Genomic DNA, 13277 nt, shown 5'->3' with positions numbered 1-13277 from the left:
AATGAATCTTCAGAATATTATCGAGAAAGATGTTATCCCGAGTAACACACATGTTATACTTGGGGCATATAAACTGATATATAGCTAGATTTAGTCATATTTCGGGTTTAACTTTAACATAAATTACTCATGTGAATGTTGTAAACACATTGTCAATGAATTACTATTCCTAGAATATAAAAAAAATACAAGGTAAACGTATTTAAAGAATTCGAGACATTTCTAAACTGTTTCCGGTTTTGGAGCCACCCTTTGGATTGGTCGAATTGGTGCTAAATACATCATCAAAATTCAATGCAAAATTTTGTATTTGAATTTCAAATCGATCTTTGCACTTTACAAACATGATAATATTTATCATAATTAGATAACCAGGTTGCAATGTTTAATTATGAAATGATCTCCTCCTACGGGATGTGTCGGAAATTGACAGTTTGTTAGAAATTGGTTGAAAAATCGACCATTACGAAAAGTATGGCTTAGGAAAATCTCGGCTACGCCTATGGCCTAATGTCAATATAATCTCAGAGAGAAAGAAAGAATAATAATGCCGTACAGTAGGCAAATGAGTGTTCCTAACGGTTCAGTAGAACGTCGCATGGAAAATGAAAATTAATACCGTTGAATAAACACCAACCGAAACAGCACGCCAAGCCACGAAGAGTCACTCCAAATGCAAGGCGTCCGTTGCTGGTGTTGTAAAGGAAGAAGGAGGTTCTGTTTGTCCCCAAGTCGTCACCCCAGCTTGACTCCATCCAGCACAAAGCAAACTTGGTCGGCTGCCTAATGCCAATAATGCTACATAATTTATGATAATTTGGAACGCATTAACGCTCGTGGGAATCGATGGAGACAGAATGGTAAACACTGAGAAGCGAGGATTTTGGTGAAAGGGTGTTGATGAGTATTAAACTAATAATAAAAAAACGCTTTTTTAAATAAATATTTTTTGAAGACTGAATGATCTTTACCAGATTGTTGACAATAGTGGTACTACTACAATTTTAAAGAGAGCTAAGAACTAATTGTCAGATCAGCTGTACTTACCCAAGAAACCAGCCAGATGACTGTTTGGGACTGACAGACACCCTCAGTGCAAAAGTTCTGATGATCTTCTATTATAGGCAACAATGGCGCCTGCCACGTCAGAATGCAGACCAATGAGGGGAATAGTGAGGAATTAATGATGCTTTGAAAACTGGCCCACAGTAGACCGGACATGTCCCTGCATTTACGCTAGTTCATGCGGGAAAGTGTAGGGGTGGTAATTTTCTGGTTGAGAAGCTTGTCGCTTGGTTAGCAGACTGCCTGTGTATTAGGCGTAAGGAATGGCGTGCTATAATGATGGAAGAATGGAGGCGTAGGGAAACGGTTTTTTTGTTCGGCTCTGGTTCTAGCGTTTGCTATGAACGAGTGATTAAATTGTAATGGATCAAGAGTCAAATGGATCAGGAATGGGACAGGCCGGGAATTGAACCCACGATCTGCTGCCCATGAGGCAGAAGCGGTAGCCATTAGACGACCAACCCCGTTATAAGCATCAAATACCCACAATAGTGAAAAAAACTTTTTAGGTGGTTGTTTGTACCAACAATCACCAGAGCATTAGACACACGTGTGCTTGAGAGAAATGTCATTGGCAAAATGAGCTCTTATCATGAGTGTTTTTTGACATGCAATTCAAATATATTGAAGTGATCCTACCGAATCCTACTACACAAATACCTACTGTAAAAACAAGTGTTGCATTTCGCATTTAGACACGAAACTGGCTCTACAGTGTTTTTTTCAAATCCGATACATTACAATAACTACATCCTGATTAATTCGACCCTTTATGCTGTCCTGTCTAAATCGGATTGATGTTTAAATTTAGCACAACAGTTCACATTCGCCCTTTCCGAACAGGACACCCACACGTAAGGCTTCTCCACAAACAGCAGCCTGAATGCATTCGATCCCTTGTTCGATTCGTGTCGTTTCGCAATTCCAAACACGTCTCTCCTCGTCATCAATGTCATGATTGTCACGTGAAATGAGTTTTCTCGTCCACAGTGCCAGACCCCTCCCCACCCCGTCAAAATCCCTTTTTTCGCTATCCTCTATGCTAAACAACGTTCGTTCCATTCTAATTACCCCAAAGTCAGTGGAAAGTTATCCGCATTTGGTCGGCTGACTGCACACACTGCGGAAAAGCTTCGTTCAACTCACAACACTGGCCCTTCGGAGTCTCTAGGCTAGCTGGAATATATGGGGGGAAAAAGCAGCACCATGAACAAGCCGAGGATTGAATTTTTAATTTCTTCAGCCTCACTCGTTCGTTCTCCGGTGGCCTACTGCAAACACTGAGTCAGTCAGTCAGTGTGTGAAGGTTGGCTTCGGGGAGCAGTGATGCCAGATCTACGCGCATTTACAAACGAACTGAGTTTCAACGGATTTCGTAGATAAAATCGACAAAAATCGATTTTATTTTTTGCTACGGAACACAATGTATAATGAATTCCACAAAATCGAAACAAGCAAATAGACTTTTATAATTTTCTTAACTATTGAAGAGAAGTGAATAAAATACGTACAATTCAACGTGAAATTTGATTATAAATAATGACCTAGCAAGAGCAAGACAGAGAGCAGAAAAGAGCAATTTAACTAATATCCTGAGTTACTCGTTTTGCGGATTCCATTGGAACATGTTTATGAATCGAGAAAATCAGGTATAATTGATTCAAACAATCCCGTGGAGATCTATTATCGTATTTTTTTCTTTTATAAGTTTCTTAAAACAAGATTTTGTACCACCAGTACACCATACGGAATATTTGTACTTGACATAGTGTGATATCGCAATTCTGCAAATTACTGAAATATTTGTAAAATACACATTTTTTATGTCGTACATGAGTGTTTTCTGTATTTGTTTTCCACTTATGTTACTCATACTGGATGAATTTGTTGTTTTCTGCGACGAAATAGTTTCATAAACTTATTTCGAGTAAAATATTTATTCCAGTAAAATCTTTATTAACATTTCGTCCAATGTAATGAAATTCTAAAACTTCATATTTTTTACGGAGAATTCGTTTATTGTGTTTCAAAATTCGTTATCGGCACTAAAAAAACATATTTTGTTGATTACAAAATACTTACAATAGTAGAACAACTGTTTGTTCTTTAATTTAAAACTACTTCATTGCATAAAACAGATAATAATTTCGTACTTTGAACTTTGTTTTCCCTATATAAAACGACACATGTTTTCAGTGTAAGAATTATCGTTAGCATTAATTTTTCAAAAATAAATTCTCACACAATGACCCTATTGTATATTGGATAGAGTCACGGCAATGATATTTGAATTTCTAGAAAAGAATAGGAGTATGGGCATATACAGCCTTGCAGATCGTAGCTGCTACTCCGTGAATAACCAGAACAACCAATACAACGAATCAACATACGGAGCTTGGGAATAGCTTACCATCTTTAGTGTACAATTTCGAAAATCGCAAACATAGGATACTCAATATGTAATGGCGCCGGTCACATCCTTACGGTACAATTTTCCGTGACCTGGAACAATTTTTAGAACACGTTTGAAATTAGTATGGAAATCACTTTCGAATTACCCCTCGGCAAATTTTACTTCGGAACGAGCTGTCATTATGTAAATTGAATTGTCATTGAGTCGATGGATCGAAATCATTAAGATATTGAAGTGCAATAAAATTTTGTTATACTTAAAAAAATGTGCTGTTTCGATCAGGCTACAAAAAACTGTGACTTTTTCTTTACTAAACAACCCAATTATTTACAAATCTTTTATGAATTCCTCTGAAGGTTTCGCATCTCCTCAGATTTCTCCATAATTTTCTTAAATCCAGCTGTTCAGCAAACATTTCTTTAAGTATACTTCTAGATATCTCCTCGGATGTTCTTCTACAACTTTTTCAGGTCTTCTCCAACATATTTTTCCAAAAACTATCCAGATATTTCTCCAGCAGTTGTTACATACAATCTTTATGTAAATTGAACCAGAAGTATGTAATAACATGAAGAAAATCCTTCAAGTTCATTAAAGTCTTCTTCATAATTCACAAATAAACTAAACATTTTTATGGCTTTCCTCCAGTTTTTTTTCATGGGACTCACACTAAAAATCTTTCAGGCAATTTTATAACCAATCTTCTTATAATTCTTTCACAGATTCATCGAGTTTCTTAACACCTTTCTGGATGGATAACATTACAAATTACTTTAAGGGGTTTACAGTCATTTCACCAAAAATTAATACAAATAAATCAAAAGGTTTCTGTTCTGAAATTTCTGCAAGAATTCACAAAGTTAATTTTGTAGGCTCTTCAGAAAATTTCTCTGCACTTGCTTAAGTTTTATTGATATTCGACAATAGATTGCATACCATTTGAAGATATTTGTAGATTCCCTCCTAATATTTCCAAGATATATGATCTTCTATGATTCTTTCATGCAAAATCTTTTGCAGGCATTATCTATTACACTTTTCTGCAACTTCGTTCAGAAACTACTTGGAATTTTACACCACATTTCAGTTAATCAGTTTTAAGCGTATTTGTACAGTTCCCCCAAGTAATAATTCGGGTCTATCTCAAAAGTTTCTCTATGTTATTTCATAAGTTATTTATTAATGAATTTTTAAGGATCCCAAGGATTTTTTCAGAAAATTCCAGAGATTTCATTAAGACCTCTTCTAAGGATGCCTTTACATATTCATCTCTGCACTTGTTCATTGATTCTTCCAAAAATTTTTTTGGGAGACGATTATAGATTCCGACGATTATGCAGTGTTTTATCTATGAATTCCTAAATAATTCTTCCATGAAATAATATTTCTGTAAAAATTTGCAGGCATTGTCTTTAACGCTTTTCTGCAACTTCGTTCACAGAAGTTTTCAGGAGCTTCTTGAAATTTTACCACACATTTCAGTATTTCAGTTTTTAAGCATATTTGACCATTTTCCTCCAATTAATTAACCGGATTTATCTCGAGGACTTCTCTAGGTTCCTCGTCAATAGATTTTAAAACTTTTTTTTAGTTATTTTGGAGTACGGTTTCTAACTACCTGGGCATTTCCATGATTTCCATTATCACATATAATGTGTTTTAAGCTATTGCCTTAAAGCTTCCTTTGGGAATCTTTTTAAAGATTATTTCATGTATCCTTTCAGAAGTTCAGACATAATTTTCAAAATTTAAGTTCTTCAGTTCAGTTTAGTTCTTAAGGAATTGTTTTTAGTATTTCTCCAAGAAAGTTTAAACAAATAAAAACACATCGACAGAAGATTCCTGCTGCAACTCTACGATTTATCTTTTGAAAATGGGATTTCTCCAATAAATTTTATGAACTTTCTCCCAGAAACGCCTTTTACTATTTTCCTAGAGCATTCGCTAGAGTTACGTGTATGAATTCCTACAAGTTTTTTCGTTAATTCTTATAAAAAAATTAGAATGTGTTAGAGGATTCGAATGGAAATTTCTCTTAAGATTCTTGTAAAATTTTCACAAGCATGCTTCTAGGATTTTTTCCTAGAAAGTATCCAAGCAACCAAACAGGGCTATAATATGGCTTATATAGGGCACTTCAGCTGTATTATGGCATTATATTGGTAAATTAAAATACATATCACTTGATTATTTGGGTAATACCCTCACATTGGTTTCTCCAATGATTTCTCTAACAATGCTTTAGTTCCTACTTTCAAATTTCACAGCGTCACAAAAATGGCATTTTTGCCTGCCTCAAGACTCAAATTATGTGTCTCTTGTAGATTTGGGGTAGCTGAATCTGATGTTGTTCTCAGAAATGTTCCAGCACGTCACAATGTTTAGCTACAGGTCGCCAAAATTGTATAAAACACTTTTTATTGATGTTTACATGTAATTTCAAGTATGATTTATCAAACTTTTTTGTGACCTAATCCAAAAAGCATGCAAAACAAGACTTCAGCTTTCATTTCAGATATAATTTGATTGAAATTGTGGGATTGAATTTAAATTAAACCGATTTTTCCAACATTCGTGCAGACAACATACAAAATTCTTCGTTTTACTTATATGGTAAAACAAAATACTTTTCGAAACCTGCAAAAAAATAACTTTTGAGCATCAAAAGTATTGTGAACTTTGTTGATGAGTATTGCTATGCACATGTAGTTTGAATTCTGTGGCAAATTAAGCGAATAAATTGTCATACAAGCTGGTAAACTTGCATGCAAGTTGGCTGGAAAAGACAAATTTTGCATTTTCAGCAGTCAGTATCTCTAAAACTAGACGTGCTATGGTATTTTTGAAATCGACAAGGGATTCAGCAACCCTTAATCTGGTAAATAGCGGTATTTTGGTGCTTGAGACAAAAACGTGTTCCGCAGTGTTTTCGTCGGAATTAGAGACTTCTTGAGAATTCTGGGTAGGAATTATTGCACAAATCTTTGAAGGACATCCCTGTAAATAATATGGAAAGAAATACTGATAGCAACTCTGGTGGAATTCCTGAAAAACATTTTCTTTAGCAAGTTTTGCAGGTATCCCGAAATTTCTTGTAAAATCCGCATGGATAATGAAGAAATTCCTGGATTGCCGCAGGCAAAAGGAATTCAAGGAATGATTCAGGAGAGATTGTTAAAGAAGCTCTTAGATGTTCATCCTTACTTCTAGTTATAGAACATATTCTGCAATAAGTACTACTTTTTCTATTCATTTGACCACAGGACTACTTATAGTAAGGAAAAATTTTCTGTAAAAATCTCAGGAGTAATTATTTGATACACTCCAACCTCTTTTTACGACCGTTTTTTTTACCGACGGTTCGTTTTACAACCACTTTTTTACGACCGAAATTCAGATTAACGACCGTTTTTATATATATAATCAATATCTTGAAAAAAATTTCAAAATAGAGGGTCATAATGTTCAGCAAAATTGTTCAGTAGTTCAAGGGCTAACATATGGTGGTCATTGAATTGCGGAATTCTGCCACAAGGTGGCGCTAGTGAGCATGGAAATTTTGTTTTGCGGATAACTCAGGATCCTGGCCACTTAGAGAGATGGCGTCTTCGGCAAAGTTGTTCATTAGCTCAATGACTATCATTATAAAAGTCACCAGATTCAAAATTTTGCCACCAGGTGGCGCTAGTGAGAATGAATCTTTTGTTTTGCGGTTATCTTAGGATCCTGGCCACTTAGAAAGATGGCGCCTTCGGCAAAATTGTTCAGTAGCTCAAGCGCTATCATTATAAAAGTTATGAGATTCAAAAATTTGCCACCAGGCGGTGCTAGTGAGCATAGAACTTTTGTTTTGCGGATAGCTCAGGATCCTGACCACATAGAAAGATGGAGTCTTCAGCAAAGTTGCTCATTAGCTCAAGGATTTTCATTATAAAAGCTATGAGATTCTAAATTCTGCCACCAGGCGGAGCTTTTGAGCATGAAACTATTGTTTTGCGAATATCTCAGGGTCCTGGCCATTTTGGAAAGTTCTCAACTCATGCTTCAACTTTGCCGAATATCTCGAATCAGTATTTCCGCATCTAGACGTTGCATTTTTCAAAAGCATAATTATAACCCTGATTTTCTTTACGACCGATTCTTTTTACGACCCCCCGATAACGGTCGTAAAAAGATGTTGGGGTGTATTGTTATAAGGTAACCTTGAATTGATTCCTAGATGAGTCTTCAAATCAATAACACTAACACTTTCTAAAATCCAGATGTCTTGTTTGAATCAACATCGATTCAATTGCGAGAATATTCTTAGCAAAATTTCTTTCTATAAAAATCCAAAGTTCCTTTAAAGTTTTTAGCGGAATAAGTTCAACTGTTCTATAAAAAACTCTTCCGCGAAAATACTCAAAAGATTTCTTCAAATCGTGATATTATTGTTTTCTTTGGGATGTCGTCCTAGGATTCCTCAGAACAATTTACTAGAGTTTCATCCAAGTATTTTCCAAAGTTTTTTTTTTCTTCTTCAAACTGCACTTGTGATTTTTTTTGAAGATTTTTTAATGATCTTTTTCAATGAGAAAAAATAGAACAATGGAGTTAACAGGTAGTAACGACAGATGAACAACGGAACAATCAAAGAGTTTTGAGAAGTTCAAGAATGAGCTGCAAAATCCTGTCTGGTAACTGGTAAATCTGTCATTTTTTTTAACCCTCAAAGGAATCACAAGTGCCGTTCAAAGAAAAACAATCTTTAGAAAATCCTTGGATGAAACTCCAGTGATTTTGTCTGAAGAATCCAAAGACGACATCCCAGAGGAAACGATAATATAATTGTCTGAAGAGATTTGTAAACACTCGGGAAATATTTAAGTATTTTCACGGAAGAGTTTTTTTTTTGAAGAACAATTGAACTTATTCCGCTAGATACATGATAGGAACTTTTGAATTTTTCAACAAGAAACTTCAAAGGAATGCTTGATTTTTTTTTTGTAAATTATCTGTGAAAAAAATGCAGATGGATCTGTGGAGAACTCCTCTGAGAAATCGCTAAGAACATTCTTCCAATTGAATCCAGTTTAAATGCTCATATAAATCTTGTGGAATATTAAGAGGAATCCAGGAAAACCTGGAAGATTATGTTTTTTTTTTTGTGAAAAGTCCTGAATGAGCCCCGTACAAATTTCCTCATGCATAACTTAATAAATCTCTTCCCCATTCCCAATTATTTTGCTAAATGTTTCTCCACAAATTCCTTTTCCACTATGCTTAAGAAAAAAAGATTCCCGGAATTTTTCCAACAATTCTTGCTTAAGATTCCAAGGCACGAGACATTTCAAAAGCATTTTTCGTACGTAATTTTCTGAGATTTTAATCAGAATTTCCAGAATAAAATGAAACCGTAATTCTAACGTAATTCTAATTTGAAGGAATTCACAGAGGAATTTCCAGTAGAATTTTCAGTGAAAAATCACAGCATAATATTTGACATAATCAATTAATTTTGGAAGGAATTGCACTTTTGATTTGATTAGTGGAGGAATTGAAATTTTAAAGGTAAAGTTTATTTCTTAGATTAATTTGGGAGCATATTCCGGAATCAATTCGAGGATAAAAAGTAGATCTGGAAGGAATGGTTGTTCTACAGGAGAAATCCACATGAAAAGTATGAACAAATCTAGCAATATTATTTACTAATTTTCAATAGTTTTGTAGAAAAAAGTTCTTAAGCCACCTTTTTATATTCTTGCGTGATTTCATTTCTCAAAAATTCTTCAAGGTTTATCAAAAGCTAGCTTCAAAATTTCTATTGTGAATTCGTCATACAATTATAGGAATTCTTCAAGAATTATAATCATAATAGGTTTTCTTGGAAAAATGGACAGATAAACAACGGAACAATCAAAGAGTTTTCTTGAAAAATTGGAGTTTAGAAAAATTAAGCAATATTAAAAAAATAATTTATTGCTGGAATATCCACCACACCAGGTTAACCAATTCCACCATCCAATCGATAAAAACTTTGCCAGTTAAAATTCTTTGCAAAGATGTGTTATGAACTCATTCTATTGTTTGAGAAATTCCTTTAGTAATTTCGCCTATTTATTCAATTAATTTTGTCGGACATTATACTAGCTGGTAATGTAGGGATTTTTTAAAGTAAATTCTTATAAAGAAAATCTTGCTTTATTGTCAAACATTTAAAACAGCATTATTTTGATTATTCAATAAATACGAATTTTCGGAATCAACTTCTCAGGACCACGATATTTTTTTGTAATAAAGTTATCGGGAAACTGCACTTATCGTACATAACAAGCTAGTTCTAGCGGTAACCAATCAATCAATCAAGTTACAGCCGAACGATTGATCTTTCGATTGTCGCGTGATTCACCGAAGTCGCCATACAACAAGCGAGGTTTTCCCGCTAATGTTGTACAAAATAGATGAACGTAAATACTGAAGAGTTTTTTTTATTGTCAATACTAAGAGTCATGGAAATTGATTCAGAAAAAATCCTACACGATAGATTCATGTAAATTGTATTTTTTAATATTTTTGTTTTCATGCGTCTGTTCCTACCCAGACAACCAGAAATCGCATGAAAGTTCACGTTACAACTCGTTTATTCATACTAATTACATCAAACTCGCTAAACACCGTGGATAAACTCGTCAGATTGATGAGTTTCCTCGCATAAAACACTTCTTTTCTGAGTTCATTTGTACATTTTGTTTCGTCCCGTACACACGTACCAAGTAAATCGGATCAATCCGTAGCAGCTGTCAAATCATCATTTGTTATCATAAGTTAAGTCGCATAATATTGCAGGTTAGTTCGGTAGAATATTTATACACTCGCATTGTATGTTATTATTCATCACATAATATATGCACGCATATCGCCTCCACTTTTGTACGTAGAAGGCCGTTTCGCAACATCTTATAAGTGAAATTTTGCACATATAGAGCCTCCAGGTGATTTCGTTATACGTACATTTTGGTTGTCTGGGTATGCCAATACCAATGCCAATATGGGTATTAAAAGTTTGAAACAAATTGAGTTGCAATTGAATGCCATTTCTTGGATACTTGATGACGCATTTTAGTGAAATATATCAACCAACTTATCATACAAAATCGTACTGTTCAGAATGTGAGTCTGTTCAGAATTAAGCCAAAACTGTAGCCACTTTGTGAAATTTTGTAAGATCTCGATATTCCAACAATTTAAATTTAACCCGTCAGCCATAACCAATTCTAGTTACAAATAAACTAAATACTAACAATACACTACTAGATTCCGCTGTTTTGTACTTATAGATTGACCAAAACATTGATCATCACTGTAATTATCCTAATATGATAATTTTGACTGCAGATTTTTTACATCTGTATCGACACCTTTAATGTCCTGCATAATTTTTAGAAAATGCATATACTGCGTATGTATAGCAAAATTATATACACTTTTCGACGGTATAGAAATGTATGGTTGGTTCAATTGCTGACATTAAGTTTGTCTCAGTTTGAAATTGATTTATAAGCAGGGACGTAGAAGAATCTTATTTTTGAGTAAAGCAACAAACCCAAATAAGTTTTCTTGCTAAGAAAAAGAGCCCTTTTACTAATCAGAACGATTGACTTTCATAAATATTATTGTATTGACTAAATTCCACGCAATTGTTCGTTTTTCCCCGATGCCGTTTTACCAGCCTTGTTTTCAACCCAATTTTCAATCTGGGTATTCTGATATTTGACATGATTTTTATCCCCATGAATGAATGCAATACATCGTACTTATGTAAAACTTGAAAACCAGCCAAAGGTTATGGAAAAGTATTACCACTTAATTGTCTAAGAATTAACATTTGCATAATTTGTCCATTTTGCACTTTATCCCCTTACTATTCCCTATAAAAATTAATTAATCGTGTAAGTCAACTATACAGAATCAATGCTCTAAAAATCTAGCATCGCTGCTCTTCACCGGAATACATGCCGCTGATGACGCTGATGATGGGGTGGTAGGTTCGGCACTTTTCAAAACCAGTTCAAGGACAAACCGTGCCACCAACAGTGGCACAAATACATGGGCCTAACTTCTGACGGGCAAAAACAAGGGATTCACTCACACACACATACACAGCGAAAGGGCCCATCCGTACGTCCCCCCGTCCCGTCGCTTTTCAAGAACGAATTACCATGCATGCAATTTGGACTCTGCATATAAGGGGATGGAGGTTGTTTTCACGGTTCTGCCGTCACGCGAGTTCATGAAAATTTTAAAGTTTTCCTCGTACGTTTTTGGGTAAGCACAGATATGTGGGTTCAATCGATAGCTGAATGGAAGGACAACAAACATTCGACATGGTAATATTTTTTCTCGGGATTCACGTCTTCACTGAGTCACTTTTCAGAACTATACTATCCACTCACCTCCTAAGTTTTGTTTGGAAAACAGCTGTCGTAGTTTTTCTTACTCCATAACACACTCAACGCATATATCCACTACGGTTCACCAATTTGTCTTCCACTGAACAATTTCACTTCGTCATTTACGCTAATCCCACTTCAGAAAACTGCTCACGTGCTTAGGCTTCGTGCAGAGCACTCGACATCAGGTTGAAATTCAGATTTTTTGCTGTTCACTTTCATCCAATTATTCACAGGGAATCACATCCACAGCATCCTTTTTACGACTGGACCGTCATAGCACACCAAATTCCAGAAAATCACGTCACGATTCTTGAACACCAGATGCTCGCTCTCTCCCAAAGCCGAAGTGCACTGCTGCTCATTCCCTCTCTCCAGCTAACTCATCAATCCGAACAAGCAGAAGAGGATTTTTCCCGACATTAGTAGGCTAGCAGCTCCAGTTTCCTAGTAACCGAGTTTATCTCCCTTTCCAGAGCTGTATCGCATCTCAAATCATCATGCGTCTCCTTCGTTTATGCAACCAACCACACTCTATATCCAATAAAGCCGTATATTATCCTTTCTACACTTTACAGAACTTCCCTCTCCACTGACCCCCGGGAATACACTCTGGAACCGGAAGGGTTACCCCCGGGCAAACAGGAGCCAACGAACCGTCTAACACACGATGACGACCAACCACTAGCTAAGCGTACCACCGAACCGAACACGGCCAATTCTGCATCTCGACTGACTGAGGACCGACGGACCATGCGAGCTCCAACCCGTATGTCGTCATCCTTTAGCTCAGCTCCCCGGAATGTACCCCAAACAAGAGAGAGAGAACCTCCATTCTCTGGGAAAAATTCTGGTGGCTTTTGCCGATTCACGTGATGTTTTTCCACCCTACATATTACCCTCCCTCGGTAGGGTGGATGATATCCTAATGGTGTTGGTTCCATCGGATGAACCTCGTTTACAACCCCCTACCGAAGCGAAAACAAAAACAAACAATTTCCGAATAAAGTTCATTCGAGATTCATCCCTTCTCACTACTACACTGGCGACCAATCGAAGCAGGCTCTGTTTTGATGACGACAACGGTTTTCTCTCCGCGAGAAAAATCCTGGCTCCAGCTGGTTTCTTGAGAATAATTCTTTAGCAATTATTGCTAAACGGCCAGTTGTAGCAGATATGGACGGCGAGAAGATGACAGGAGGGAAAACAAAAACAATCCCCTTCTTGTTGATTGTGGGAAAGTCTGGGAAAAGCATGCGTTGTGAGAGCGGAAAAGGTTTCCCACTCTCTGAGGGGACAACGCTCTTTTCTAGAAGCGGGAAAACTTCTGAAAATAGGGGATGTGGGGTACACGTTTCATGCAAATAAGA

General features: G+C 36.0%; 1 protein-coding gene across 1 annotated transcript in view; it reads right to left on the bottom strand.

Annotated features, from left to right (window-relative positions):
* The window catches only part of LOC110676555, a 461002-nt gene extending 447948 nt beyond the window's left edge, over positions 1-13054 (bottom strand). Inside the window, exon 1 of the mRNA XM_021844894.1 lies at positions 11911-13054. The gene's annotated coding sequence lies outside the window, so the exon portion shown is untranslated. The remainder of the gene's footprint in view (positions 1-11910) is intronic.
* Between the last annotated feature and the right edge of the window lie 223 nt (positions 13055-13277).

Source organism: Aedes aegypti, chromosome 2 (genome assembly GCF_002204515.2).
Source record: "Aedes aegypti strain LVP_AGWG chromosome 2, AaegL5.0 Primary Assembly, whole genome shotgun sequence".
In the NCBI taxonomy this organism is placed as follows: Eukaryota; Metazoa; Arthropoda; class Insecta; order Diptera; family Culicidae; genus Aedes; species Aedes aegypti.
The sequence above is the reverse complement of the archived record's forward strand: the minus strand, read 5'-3'. Positions and strand labels throughout refer to the sequence as shown.